Source organism: Ambystoma mexicanum, chromosome 4q (assembly GCF_040938575.1).
Source record: "Ambystoma mexicanum isolate Mex_15411 chromosome 4q, UKY_AmexF1_1, whole genome shotgun sequence".
Taxonomy (NCBI): Eukaryota; Metazoa; Chordata; class Amphibia; order Caudata; family Ambystomatidae; genus Ambystoma; species Ambystoma mexicanum.
Genome location: NC_090928.1, coordinates 1,167,844,799 through 1,167,859,958, shown reverse-complemented (window position 1 = coordinate 1,167,859,958; position 15,160 = coordinate 1,167,844,799).

Sequence of the window (15,160 nt, the reverse complement as noted above, 5' to 3'; positions counted from 1 at the left end):
TGGACAACTTTCATTTTCATTCACAAGAGACCAGCATGTCAGATGATTACATACAATCACCTTTTCCTGCAGAAAATGTGCTTATGCTGAGTAACAATTAAACTGGCAAAAATGGTCGTTCTCTAGAAGGTTTTGAATTAATCTGGCATCTCTCTGGGAAAACTCCTGGACTATGATTTGACAGCCTTCCATGCCATTACGGAAGGGGAAAGACCATATGTAAAGCAGGATTGGCCCGACCCCAAAAGAGGCAGCCCAAGCCAAACTTCTAGATCATATGCTGTTCTTCACGAGAACACAAGAAACCCCAGACACATTTCAGCTTCTTTGGGTATCTTCAGCCTGGTGTAGCTTGGGTCTCTATGTACATCGGGCTCGGGATCCATGTTTGGGCATACCCATCCCACGTAGGGTGACATTGACAAAGGCGAGGTCAATGACGGCAAAGGTTTGAATTAATCATAACCACTGGCCTTGCTCTGGGCAATCTCCCAGACTATCATTTGTCAGCCTGACATACCATTACAAAAAGGAAAGAGCATATGCAAATACGTATAAGTTAAAATAAAAACAAATCTGCACCTTTTCTTAAAGAATGCTTTCCTATTCTATCCTAAAATGCATACACCGTCCTTGAATTGATTCGATATTCATTCCATTATGAAGAAATAGCATATTGAATAAGAGTGCTCCTTTCCAAAATAGGTCATCCCACCTTCAGCACAATCTAAAACAATTGATTATCCTTTTGTTATTTCTTGAATGGGCTTTTTTCTATACGAGGAAGAGGTACTATTGCAATAGCTTGGATTTTCCATCATCTAGTTTAAACAATCCATATTTAGCTCAAAACGGTCTCTTATGACCATGTTTTTATTAATGTCACAAATTTGATCAGATTGTGGTAGCTAAACCTAGAAAAGATCGCAAAAAAATTCTAAAATGGGAATGTTCATCTTTTGTTTATTTTTAGTATTGTTTCCGTGTGACTCCTTTTTACTATTCAGTGATTGGTGGACAGCTAGGTCTGACCAAATACATTTGTCACAACCTCTAATCACTCACATTGTCAGGGTATTTGCAGTTTGCTGCAATTTATAAAGTACATGTGCACGATTTGCATTAAACTAATGTCAGTTTTAAGTGAGTTGAAAAGGTCAAAGCTTTTCCTGATGAGTATGTTGAATAGAAAAAAAGAGTTTGATTATTAGTTTGGCGGTGCAGTACAAAAGTGGTGATCATTCTGTTGCAGCCACTTTTTTGATGGAAACACACATGCCCCTGTTATTACCGCAGTTATTACTGCTGAATCGCGAGTTTGACATTCAAGTGGAGAATTTACCTTGAGTATGATGAAGGTGGAAAGTCCTACCATGTACGGCCAAAAATCAGCAGATAAAATATACCATGCAGAATTGCTGCTAGTTGTAAATATGCCAAACATCCACATGATGTAGTATGGACTCCAAAAATGGGGATTTACACTGCTATATGGCCACTTGCAATCCTCTGTTAAACCCACAGGACCAAGTTGTGATAATGGCAAACAACAATTTTGGCGGTAAATTGCCAGATTTACTGCTAATTTACCACCAAACTAATAATGGGCTCAAAGTGTCACTTTGCAGGACTACCAGTGGATTGCATGTGGCAGCTGTTTTCAAATAGCAGTCACATTTTGTTTCCACATATTTTTGCGGCGATATTGAGGTATGGACCCTAAAGGGGACACCCCGCGAAACCCCTGCATTTTTTTTAAATATGCGAGGGACACCTCCGCAACTCCCGCTCCCACAAATGATCCCCCCAAAAAATATTTTTGGTGGGGATAATATGTAGGGATACCCACATTTTGCTTTCAGCTGATTGAGTCCGAGCCGCACTGATCTTTCTGAAGTTATTACCAACCAGTCCTGGGTGTTTTTATTGTAGAATTCCTAACCTGAGTGATACTCATTGAAGCTAACTCAGAAAGGTGACATGCTGCATCATACACATGTGACATGTGTCTCACTCGGCGCCAGCTCCATGATATAATATATACCTTAATGAGACTCAGTTTACCAATGTTTGATGAATGAAAAGCAGACCCACACATTGGAAATCCTGCATATCTGCTTTGAAATATCATAACTTCATAACTTCCCACTTCAGGAACTTATAACCTAAAGAAGGATGAACAGCTGAATTATCTGCACTTTACAGTACACGTAGATCTCCGAAGCACGTGCATTAATCTACTTAGATCTCTTACTACACAGTTGAATGTGCCAGCTGTGGGGTACATTTAAAGGGCCCAAACAGAAGTCCCTTTCACCTGAACAGCAACATTTAAACACTGCAACCAAAAACTGCCCTGCTTTGCTTTCCCTGTCACATGAATGGCAAGAAGTTAAACACTGCAACCAAAAATGGCCTTGTTTTTGCTTTTATTTCACACGAGTGGCAAGAATTTGAACACCTCAACCAAAAACAGCCTGGCCTTTGCTTTTTGTTCATGTAAAATTAAAGAAGTATGGCGAAAGGGGCCTACCTGTCATTATCAATGGATCAGCAGCAATGCAATTCACCCAAGAAGGAATACAAAGAACCCTGTGACATGGAAAACAGGATTCATAAAAATAAAAAGCATAAATTGTCTGCACAGGTTTTTGCAAATAAAAAAGGCTTCAAAAAGCCACAATGGAAAAAGATATCACTGCCCACAGTAAAATATCAGGAAAGCAAAACCTGATGTGAGGTGGGGGGGCCGTCGGGTAAGGGGTGACCGAAGCCACTGTATATTATGTTTCACCCGCAAAACTCCAGTAAACATGTGAAGATACACTTACTTCAGGAAAAACCTGTTCTGGCTGGGTGCAGTAACTTCACAATAAAAAGCCCCACTCCAGCTGGATGTTACACCTCCCATCTAATGAGGCCCTGTAATAGAATCTGCTACTGCAGGTGTTGAAAGCCCACTGTTCCCCAGAATGGCTGGCACTGAAGGTAGTTAGAGCAAGGGACATCAAAGAAAAATCATCCCTAGCTGAAGCATGACAAAAAGATGTGAGCCGTTGCTGCACCCACTTCAAAGAGCCCACACTAATTTCAAAGGGACTCATAAAAATCTCTGGTCACAGGCTGAGGCTAGGAAAACAGATGGCTCTGGGGGATAAAGCGGCCTCACATTTGATGAACAGAAACACTCACAATTAATAGTAAAAGACTGTTTTTGTTTTAGGCATTTTGCGCAGCCATCAGACTGAGGATTGATTTCAATTTTATGCCATTTTTCATGTAATTTCCAGGTGATTTTGGGCATATAAATTGTATTTTCCTGGGACTCTAGGAACTGTTATTGCCAGTTAGACTAGGCTTCTGATAGATCCAAACAAGTGACAATTGGTGAAAAGATGGAAAATAAAATTGGTAATATGCTTGATGACTTACATATTCATAACTATTGTACATTTTATGAAATCAACAAGAAAGTGACACATGGCCATGCTACATTGTACGGGTTTGGGTCCGGCCTATCTAATTCCCCATGATCAGCCAAAACAGAATATAAATTGAATATGGCAGTGGCTAGTACAATTATGAAGTTATGATACATAACTGTTTTTGCAAAAAAGTTGAAATGAGAACAAAGGATGGTAATAAAGGGGAAAAGATAGATGGTGCTCCAAAATCCCTAAACAACCAAAATCCCTAATCCAATACTGACTGAGGGTGGAGAGAGAGAAAGAAACTGTCCAATCCTGGCGACAGGGATTATTGAAAGGTGCTTCCCCTAGATTGTAAAATTAGTGATGCCATTTCTGCTATATAAGGGAGACTGTACTAGGACTCAGACAGACAGACAACAACCAGGGAAGACAGAAAATGGAGGATGGAGAGAAGGCTGCTGAAAATTACCATCTTTGAGAGTGCAGTGACCAGACCCTTGCCATATCTTTCCAGAGTGTCCTGAGATCCGGCTGGCTTTCCTGAATCTAAACAAAGGCTTGCTATGTAATTAGCAATAACTCCAGCCCTAAATTGCATAAGTCCTTCAATTTCTGTAGCAGTGCCTCCAATATTCCCCATTGAAAACCCCAAACTGCCAGTGTAGTCCAGCCATCTCTCCATAAAAGAATCTCTTATCTGCCTGTGTATGTTAGCATATCTCCTTTGAAAACCCCCTCATTTGACTGTGTAAATCCTTTTTGGCCGATTCATGGAATAATTAGCGCGGCGCAAGTGGCCAAAAACGTGCGATTCGCAGTGGAATAGCGAAAATCCCAGTGCAAGTGCGAAAATCGCACGAAAAGCAGCGCACATCGATTTATGGAAGGCCGTGCGCGAGAATACCATCGGATGTGCGCTAAAAAAGTGCGCGGCGCACGTTGGCGCACAGGCCATCTAACGGCGTGCGCCAGGTCAAAGCGAAAATCGCACAGGCCACAGCGAAAATCACACATAGCGCGGCGCACACAACAAAAGTAGGCGGAACACGGGGCGTAACACTCGGAATGGGGAACAACTTGCCAAAATGTGGGCGTCACAGGGGAAGTACAGGGTGCAAGTGCGCGGAATGCCCACACGCTCGCCTACAACACGTATTCATGGAATCGAATAGGGCAAAAAAGCGCACGGTCAAACCAGCGCACAGGCACAAACACGACCGCCACAAGAAAGCAGGCGGTAGCGTCTCTGCGCCTGTAATAAATGTGCGCCAAAAGGTGCGCCAACAAATAGCACCTATATACAGCTATGATGAATGTCCTATACTGTGGCCCTCCAGGACAAATGACGTGCAAAGGGGTACCCACAAATACGGACACCCGCTGACTGAAAAATAACTTGTGCGTGTATTCTGGGGTGCGCAGGAAGTTTCACACGCGATTTGGCAGGGTATGTGGATTTCAGGGGTGCGCGGGAAGTTCCACACGCGATTTGGCCGGGTACGTGCGTGGGAATTTCCACACGCGACTTGGCTGGGTACGTGGATCTCAGGGGTGCGCGGGAAGTCTCACACGCGATTTGGCAGGGTATGTGGATTTCAGGGGTGAGCGGGAAGTTCCACACGCGATTTGGTAAAGGGTACGTGCACGGGAATTTCCACACGCGATTTGGCTGGGTACGTGGATCTCAGGGGTGCGCGGGAAGTCTCACACGCGATTTGGCAGGGTACGTGGATTTCAGGGGTGCGCGGGAAGTTCCACACGCGATTTGGCCGGGTACGTGCGCGGGAATTTCCACACGCGACTTGGCTGGGTACGTGGATCTCAGGGGTGCGCGGGAAGTCTCACACGTGATTTGGCAGGGTACGTGGATTTCAGGGGTGCGCGGGAAGTTCCACACGCGATTTGGCCGGGTACGTGCGCAGGAATTTCCACACGTGATTTGGCTGGGTATGTGTATTTCAGGGGTACGCGGGAAATTCTACACGCGATTTGGCTGTGTGCTCCCAGGTATTCCCTGTACACCCTCCACGGCCCCTGCAGGCAGCCGACACCACAGGGGACTACCCTGCACACCTGCTCATGTCACCCAGCACCCCCACCCCCCGGCACTGTGGGGCACCCTCCACCAGGCCCCCACTCATGTCCCCTATCACCCCCACCCCCCAGCATCCAGGGGCACCCTCCACCAGGCCCCCACTCATGGCCCCTTGCACCCCCACCCCCCAGCATCCAGGGGCACCCTCCACCAGGCCCCCACTCATGTCTCCCATCACCCCCACCCCCCAGCATTGCAGGGCACCCTCCACCAGGCCCCACTCATGTCGCCCATCACCCCCACCCCCCAGCAGTGCAGGGCACCCTCCACCAGGCCCCCACTAATGTCCAACTCATGTCCCCCTGCACCCTCACCCCCCAGCATCCAGGGGCACCCTCCACCAGGCCCCCACTCATGTCTCCCACCACCCCCTCCCCCTAGCAGTGCAGGGGCAGCACCACCAGGCCCCCACGCATGTCTCCCACCACCCCCACCCCCCAGCATTGCAGGGCACCCTCCACCAGGCCCCCACTCATGTCTCCCACCACCCCCACCCCCCAGCATCCAGGGGCACCCTCCACCAGGCCCCCACTCATGTCCAACTCATGTCTCCCACCACCCCCACCCCCCAGCAGTGCAGGGGCACCCTCCAGCAGGCCCCCACTCATGTCCAACTCATGTCTCCCACCACCCCCACCCCCCAGCATCCAGGGGCACCCTCCACCAGCCCCCCACTCATGTCCAACTCATGTCTCCCACCACCCCCACCCCCCAGCAGTGCAGGGGCACCCTCCACCAGGCCCCCACTCATGGCCCCCTGCACCCCCACCCCCCAGCATCCAGGGGCACCCTCCACCAGGCCCCCACTCATGGCCCCCTGCACCCCCACCCCCCAGCATCCAGGGGCACCCTCCACCAGGCCCCCACTCATGTCCAACTCATGTCTCCCACCACCCCCACCCCCCAGCAGTGCAGGGCACCCTCCACCAGGCCCCCACTCATGTCTCCCATCACCCCCACCCCCAGCAGTGCAGGGCACCCTCCACCAGGCCCCCACTCATGTCTCCCATCACCCCCACCCCCCAGCATTGAGGGGGCACCCACCACCAGGCCCCCACTCATGTCTCCCATCACCCCCACCCCCCAGCAGTGCAGGGGCACCCTCCACCAGGCCCCCACTCATGGCCCCCTGCACCCCCACCCCCCAGCATCCATGGGCACCCTCCACCAGGCCCCCACTCATGGCCCCCTGCACCCCCACCCCCCAACATCCAGGGGCACCCTCCACCAGGCCCCCACTCATGTCTCCCATCACCCCCACCCCCCAGCATTGCAGGGCACCCTCCACCAGGCCCCCACTCATGTCTCCCACCACCCCCACTCCCCAGCAGTGCAGGGCACCCTCCACCAGGCCCCCACTCATGTCCAACTCATGTCCCCCTGCACCCCCACCCCCCAGCATCCAGTGCCACCCTCCATCAGGGCCCCACTCATGTCTCCCACCACCCCCACCCCCCAGCAGTGCAGGGCACCCTCCACCAGGCCCCCACTCATGTCTCCCACCACCCCCACTCCCCAGCAGTGCAGGGCACCCTCCACCAGGCCCCCACTCATGTCTCCCACCACCCCCACCCCCCAGCAGTGCAGGGCACCCTCCACCAGGCCCCCACTCATGTCTCCCATAACCCCCACCCCCCAGCAGTGCATGGCACCCTCCACCAGGCCCCCACTCATGTCTCCCATCACCCCACCCCCCAGCATTGCAGGGCACCCTCCACCAGGCCCCCACTCATGTCTCCCACCACCCCCACCCCCCAGCAGTGCAGGGCACCCTCCACCAGGCCCCCACTCATGTCTCCCATCACCCCCACCCCCCAGCATTGCAGGGCACCCTCCACCAGGCCCCCACTCATGTCTCCCATCACCCCCACCCCCCAGCAGTGCAGGGGCAGCCTCCACCAGGCCCCCACTCATGGCCCCCTGCACCCCCACCCCCCAGCATCCAGGGGCACCCTCCACCAGGCCCCCACTCATGTCTCCCATCACCCCCACCCCCCAGCAGTGCAGGGCACCCTCCACCAGGCCCCCACTCATGTACAACTCATGTCCCCCTGCACCCCCGCCCCCCAGCATCCAGGGGCACCCTCCACCAGGCCCCCACTCATGTCTCCCATAACCCCCACCCCCCAGCAGTGCATGGCACCCTCCACCAGGCCCCCACTCATGTCTCCCATCACCCTCACCCCCCAGCATTGCAGGGCACCCTCCACCAGGCCCCCACTCATGTCTCCCACCACCCCCACCCCCCAGCAGTGCAGGGCACCCTCCACCAGGCCCCCACTCATGTCTCCCATCACCCCCACCCCCCAGAATTGCAGGGCACCCTCCACCAGGCCCCCACTCATGTCTCCCATCACCCCCACCCCCCCAGCAGTGCAGGGCACCCTCCACCAGGCCCCCACTCATGTCCAACTCATGTCCCCCTGCACCCCCACCCCCCAGCATCCAGGGCCACCCTCCATCAGGCCCCCACTCATGTCTCCCACCACCCCCACCCCCCAGCAGTGCAGTGCACCCTCCACCAGGCTCCCACTCATGTCTCCCACCACCCCCACCCCCCAGCAGTGCAGGGCACCCTCCACCAGACCCCCACTCATGTCTCCCACCACCCCCACCCCCCAGCAGTGCAGGGCACCCTCCACCAGGCCCCCACTCATGTATCCCATCACCCCCACCCCCCAGCATTGCAGGGCACCCTCCACCAGGCCCCCACTCATGTCTCCCATCACCCCCACCCCCCAGCAGTGCAGGGGCACCCTCCACCAGGCCCCCACTCATGGCCCCCTGCACCCCCACCCCCCAGCATCCAGGGGCACCCTCCACCAGGCCCCCACTCATGGCCTCCTGCACCCCCACCCCCCAGCATCCAGGGGCACCCTCCACCAGGCCCCCACTCATGTCTCCCATCACCCCCACCCCCCAGCATTGCAGGGCACCCTCCACCAGGCCCCCACTCATGTCTCCCATCACCCCCACCCCCCAGCAGTGCAGGGCACCCTCCACCAGGCCCCCACTCATGTCCAACTCATGTCCCCCTGCACCCCCACCCCCCAGAATCCAGGGGCACCCTCCACCAGGCCCCAACTCATGTCTCCCACCACCCCCACCCCCCAGCATCCAGGGGCACCCTCCACCAGGCCCCCACTCATGGCCCCCTGCACCCCCACCCCCCAGCATCCAGGGGCACCCTCCACCAGACCCCCACTCATGTCTCCCACCACCCCCACCCCCCAGCATCCAGGGGCACCCTCCACCAGGCCCCCACTCATGTCCAACTCATGTCCCCCTGCACCCCCACCCCCCAGCATCCAGGGGCACCCTCCACCAGGCCCCAACTCATGTCTCCCACCACCCCCACCCCCCAGCATCCAGGGGCACCCTCCACCAGGCTCCCACTCATGGCCCCCTGCACCCCCACCCCCCAGCATCCAGGGGCACCCTCCACCAGACCCCCACTCATGTCTCCCACCACCCCCACCCCCCAGCATCCAGGGGCACCCTCCACCAGACCCCCACTCATGTCTCCCACCACCCCCACCCCCCAGCATCCAGGGGCACCCTACACCAGGCCCCCACTCATGTCTCCCACCACCCCCACCCCCTAGCAGTGCAGGGGCAGCACCACCAGGCCCCCACTCATGTCTCCCACCACCCCCACCCCCCAGCATTGCAGGGCACCCTCCACCAGGCCCCCACTCATGTCCAACTCATGTCTCCCACCACCCCCACCCCCCAGCAGTGCAGGGGCACCCTCCACCAGGCCCCCACTCATGTCCCCCTGCACCCAGGTCCTCACAATCCCCAATCATGTGCGTTATGGTCAGCCTCCACAGCCAAAAGGCCCTACCAAGTAACCCATTCACCCACATGGAAATGGAAATGACATGTTACACCCCCAATGTTCATAAAGCAAATGAACCCATGTCCGTCACACACAATGGTTGCAATTGAATGGGAAAACACCCAACATGACATGCATGAAACCAATGAGATGATACCACACAGTGAAGCATGAAAACAAAATTGTATTAAAAAAAATTGAATGCAAATGAAATGAAACAAACTACAATGGCAATGAAAAAAAGATAAGCTGCATGTCCGTCAAAAAAAATTAAAACTACAAATCCAAATTCAAAAAAATGTTGTCCAAAGTCACATTAAAAATAAAATCAATCCGAGAGAGAAAAAGAAATGCAAAGACCATTGCTCCATGGTGAATAAATAAAAAAAAAATCAAACAATCCAATGAAGAACTATGTACAAAACATCCAAGGGTCCATGAGCCCAACTGAACAAAGGAAACCTACAAAAAACCCTAACAAAAATGCAACTATATACAAAAAGTGGAGCAGTATCCGTCGAAACCTAAAACTAAAGAACTATATACAAAGGCGGCGGGCAAGTCCAGCGGCTCACTCTGTGGTGTTCCGGGCCAGGGCAACATCAAACTCCTCTTCGATGTCCCGGAGGCGGTCCTGTTCCATGGCCCCGAGGGTCCGCAGGGACGACGCCATCTGCTCCTCCAACCCCCTGCGGATTGCCTAGAGGCACTCGGCCCGCCTCAGGGCCCTCCGCATGGAGTTCTCCGCCCTGACCATCGTGAGCCGCGCCTCTTCCGCCCGCCGCCGCTCCGCACCTATCTGCTGGCCCAACCGCAGCCACACGGAAGACACTTCCCGTCCTGGGTCCTCCTGCCCTCCGGCCGATGCCTGCCCCTCCGATGTTGATGGCCCCGAGCCATGATGCCTCCCACGTTGACTCTGCTGCTGCCTCTGACGCAACTGCCTCTCCCAGCACGACGGCATCCAGGCTGATGGAATCCACCAACGCCGTCGTGCACGTGCCCTGCCTGATGATGCCGGCACATCCTCCATCTGCTGGGGTACAGTTGCTGTGGTGTCCACCCCTGCTGGACCTCCGACTCCCGACTGTGGCTGGGATGGGATCCCCACCGAGCTGGCTGCATTGGTCAGGGCAGGTCCACAGGGGGCCCTGGTGGCATCTGGGCCGGAAGACGGCAAGGAGAACGACAGGCGTATAGCCTCCACAGAGGAGGAGAGGGCCGCTAGATTGGCCGACACATGCAGGAAAACCCCGAACATGGAAGATCCCAATTGGGCCACGTTGGCACGGTGCTCTTCGTGATGACGTGCGTGCTCCTCCCGGGAAGCACGCACGTCATCACGAATTGCACCCGCGCAGATCGCGACCCCAATCAGGACCTTCTCCATACGGCCACGGGTCCCCTCGTCCACAGGTGGAGGGGAGTCAGGTGACATGGACATCCCCTCTACCTGTGGACAGGCCTGGGACGGGGCATCCCTGCTGGTGCATGGTGGTGCACTCACAGGGTCAGGGACAGCGACATGCACAGGCCCCTCCACGGTGACCTGTGCTGCCTCCTGCCCCTGCCCCTGGACTGCACCACTTGCGCCAGCAGGGATGCCCCCACCAGGCCCCATGTGTGCCTCAGTGGCAGCCTCCTCCTCCTCTGTGGAAACCACCAACCTGGATGGCTCCTCACCGTCTTCTGCCGTAGCAGGCCCCTGTCGGGGCTCACCCACCCCTTCCGCTGCAGCCTTGCTCCATTGCGCCGTCTCCGCCCTCTTCTTCACAAGCCGCTGCGTAGAGGGAGACATAGAACACAAGCATCAGGGTACTGTACAATGGTCCCCTAGACAGGAAGCAATAGCAGATGAGTACCACTGTCAAAGTACACTTCCATCATGTCCCTCCACAACACATGGGTCAGTCCAGGCAAAACACACACAGTAACAGGCATGGTGCATGCCATGGACATTTCCATACATGTCCAATGGACTCTTGAAACATACAATGATATGGAACTCACATGCATCATGGGTCATGCCTATCACATGCACACACTTCACCTCAGTCACATCCATCTGGCCTCATACACCCCAAACACAGTGGATACAAGGATAACTAGGCTGCATCAGTGAATCTGTGCATTGTCACAGACATGTGTCATGCATCCATGGCATTCACAAGTCACAGACACGCAGGTCAGGCACACAGACATGGCTACCATATATGTACCTGGCATCAGCACCCATCCCTCACCCCCACCCATGTCCAGGAACAGAGACTGGCATGCTCTCATGTGTAAAATCTGCATAGGGCTCCCCATGTCGCATTTAAACACATGCAACAACCATGTGGTTCACACATCACTGGCCGCACATGCATTACCATGATGTCCCTGCACACATACATGCGTACATGGCCTATGTCACACATACAGGCAAGTATCAGACAACCAGCACACCGCAACATGCCCTGTCTCACACAGCAATGCTTGGCCACTTACCGCTCAATTCCAGACGGGTCTCCCTCTCAAGGATCTGGGCGTGGAGCGCTGGGCGTACGCGTTCCAGGACCCTCATCTGGATGGAACTCATGCGGCCCCGGCCCCCCTCCACGAGGCGCCGGGCCTTCACGAGGGTCCTGGACCTCAAGTCCTCCCAGCGCGTCTTGATCTTCTGGACGTCACGGGTTGCCACCCCCTCCGCGTTGATGGCAACCACACAGTCGGCCCAGATCCTCTCCCGTCCTTCCTTGCTGGCGCAGGACGATCCAAAGAGGGCATCATACTGCCCCAGGACATGCTCCACCAGGACACCAACTTCGGTGGCAGTGAAGCTGGTGCCCCTCTGCCCCTCTGGCCTGGGGTTGCCACTGGTGCCAGATGTCGAAGTGCCCGACATGGCAACCCCAGAGGCAGGAGTGGGTGGGCAACTGGGTCCTGGGGCTGGGCTGTGGAGCGATGTTATCCCAGTCGGGAGTCTTCTGATCCAGCAGGGGTGGACACAGCAACTGGACCCCTGCAGACGGCTGATGTGCAGGCACCAAATGGCAGGGCACGGTGGTAGCAGGCAGGCAGGCAGGCAGGCAGCAGCAGATGGCACGTGGGAGGCTGCTCGGGGAACTGGGGGGCAGTAATTCGGCCTTATGTGCAGGAGTGTGGTCTTCCGTGTGTTTTCGCGTGGCCAGCTTGATACGGAGTGATTTGGTACATGAAAATCCTGCACGTCAGCGTGAAATTCGAGGAAAGGCCCTTAGCGCGTAAGCACGTCAGCACGCATACGCGATTCTATTGGACCAAAGGCCCTCAGCGCGTAAGCGCGTCTGTGACGTGACCCGCACGGGTGTTTCCCTCTTAGCACGTGATGACGGAGCACATGTGGAAAGACTGCACGTCAGAGTGTCATCGCGTGTAATTGGACAAAAGTGCGCGTACACGCGATTGGCCTATATACGTGTATTTCAGGGGTGCGCGGGCACTTACACACGCGAGTACATCAGCGCACGTGTATTCCGGGGTGCGCAGGAATTTCCACACGCTATTGGCCTGGGTACTGGATTTCAGGGGTGCGCGGGAAGTTTCACACGCTCGCCTACAACACGCGCAAAGAAACACGTACGCCAGTAGGAAGCAGGCATACGTCGACCCGCGATGCATAAATTTGCGCCCAAAAAACTAACAAGCTCAGACGCCAGGATGAATATACCGTTCCTAGCAGCAGTGGCCGTGGGCTACCAAAGGAGGAGGAGGAGGATAGTCAGGGCCAGAATTTTCACACCCAGAACCAGCCTTTTCGGGATGCCTGATGACCAGGTGTATGGGAGGTACAGGTTTCCACCACACATAATACTGGACCTGGTGAGTGAGTGGGAGGATGACCTCACATCACCCACCCTGTGCTCCCAAGCACTCAGCCCCCTGGAGAAGGTCCTCAATGTACTGCACTTCTTAGCCACTGGATCATTTCAGCGGACAAGTGCCATAGTGGGTGGGGTGTCACAGGCCACGCAGTCACGCTGCCTACACCAGGTCTTGAACATCATCACTGCACGCCCATCAGTCCGCAGGCACATATGCCAGCCCAGAACACCTGCAGAAAGGCATGATGCCGCCCTGGATTTTTACGGTGTGGCACGATTCCCCAAAGTGCTAGGTGCCATCGACTGCACCCATGTGGCTCTACGTCCCCCCAGGGCATCTGAGCACATCTATAGGAACCGCAAGCACTGGCATTCCATCAACGTGCAGGTAGTATGTAATGCCAAGGGAATCATCACCTCAGTATATGCCAACTATCCCGGGTCCACCCACGACAGCTTCATTTACCGAATGTCCACCCTAAGCCGGGACATAGAAGCTGGGCGGCATGGCGATACATGGCTGCTTGGTGAGTATGAATGCCACTGCACATGCATGCATGTCAGATACTGAGCAAGGTCACAACCCCACCAATGATACCCATCACCACCTCCACAGGGGTCAGTGCCTACCCTCTCAGCCCCCACATGATGACGCCAATTCGGAACCCCACCACGCCACCCGAGGTAAGATATAACACAGCCCACATTGCAACCCGGGGCATAGTGGAGCGCACATTCGGAGTGCTTAAGTCACGCTTTCGCTCCCTTGACCATTCTGGCGGGCAGCTGTTATACGCTCCCCCAGTAGTGTGCAGGATCATAGTGGCAGCATGTGTCCTGCACAACGTTGCAACACGCCGGGCCTGGCCGTGGACATGGTGGTGCCCCCACATCCCCAACCACATGCACGCCTGCTGCGCATGGGAGGGGAAAGGGCACGGGGGGAGGCAGCCCGTACACAGCTAGTGGCTAATTACTTCACATAGAAATCACACCCCTGTGGAGTGCACACTGCCCTGGCACATACCATCTGACAATCAATGATGACTCAACCTGACACTGATCCTGAATGTCTGGAGAATCAACCGTCAAAACCATATCAGCCTGAGATTGTTCACCTGGAAGTGTTACAATGTGTGCATCACTACCTACACAGACACCACCAATGCAGTTTCGTGAAATAACACATTCATGCAGCTAAAATGAATACCCACTTGCAAAATGCAACATGAGGACAGTGCCATGTCACCCAACCCATCCCCAGCACCGCCACACGACACACCATGCCATGTCATGCTATGTGCAGGTAAACAAAGTAATCCCCACAACATGACACAAGTGTCACAAAGTACAGTGTCCCTAATTGAAACTCGCGACACCTGAAATGCTCACAGTAATGCAGGACCAACAACACATTTGAGCAGGTATTTAGCAATAACACTTATCAGCTACTAACCCTCAAAACTACCATTAACATGACATTACGAATGTAAGGAATTAGTTGTCTCACCACCTGGAAATGCCTGCACTCCCACCACTTCCAACTGTACAGTGTTGCCGCCATATAGAGTTGTAGGTGCACTGCTGCCAACATGGACCCCATCTCCAAAGTAGAGGGCCTTGTGTAGACATGCGGAAAGGACCTGCAAATTAGGAGGTAGACATGGATGATGAGTTACACATCAATGCAACATGCAGTGTACAACACAACAGCAATATGCACTAGGAATGTATACACAGTATTGACTAGACTACCCACACATGTAGTGGGAGTCCAATGTCACCATGTACGTCAATGTCACTTGGGCACACCCTTTGCAAGCCCATGGAAACGGGAAGCAGGAGGGGTGTGTGTGACAAAAACCCAAGCATCTGAACCAAATACATGACAAGCCTGCATGTGCCCAGCCACAATGCAGCGTATGCCCACGGGAGCCACACAAGGCAA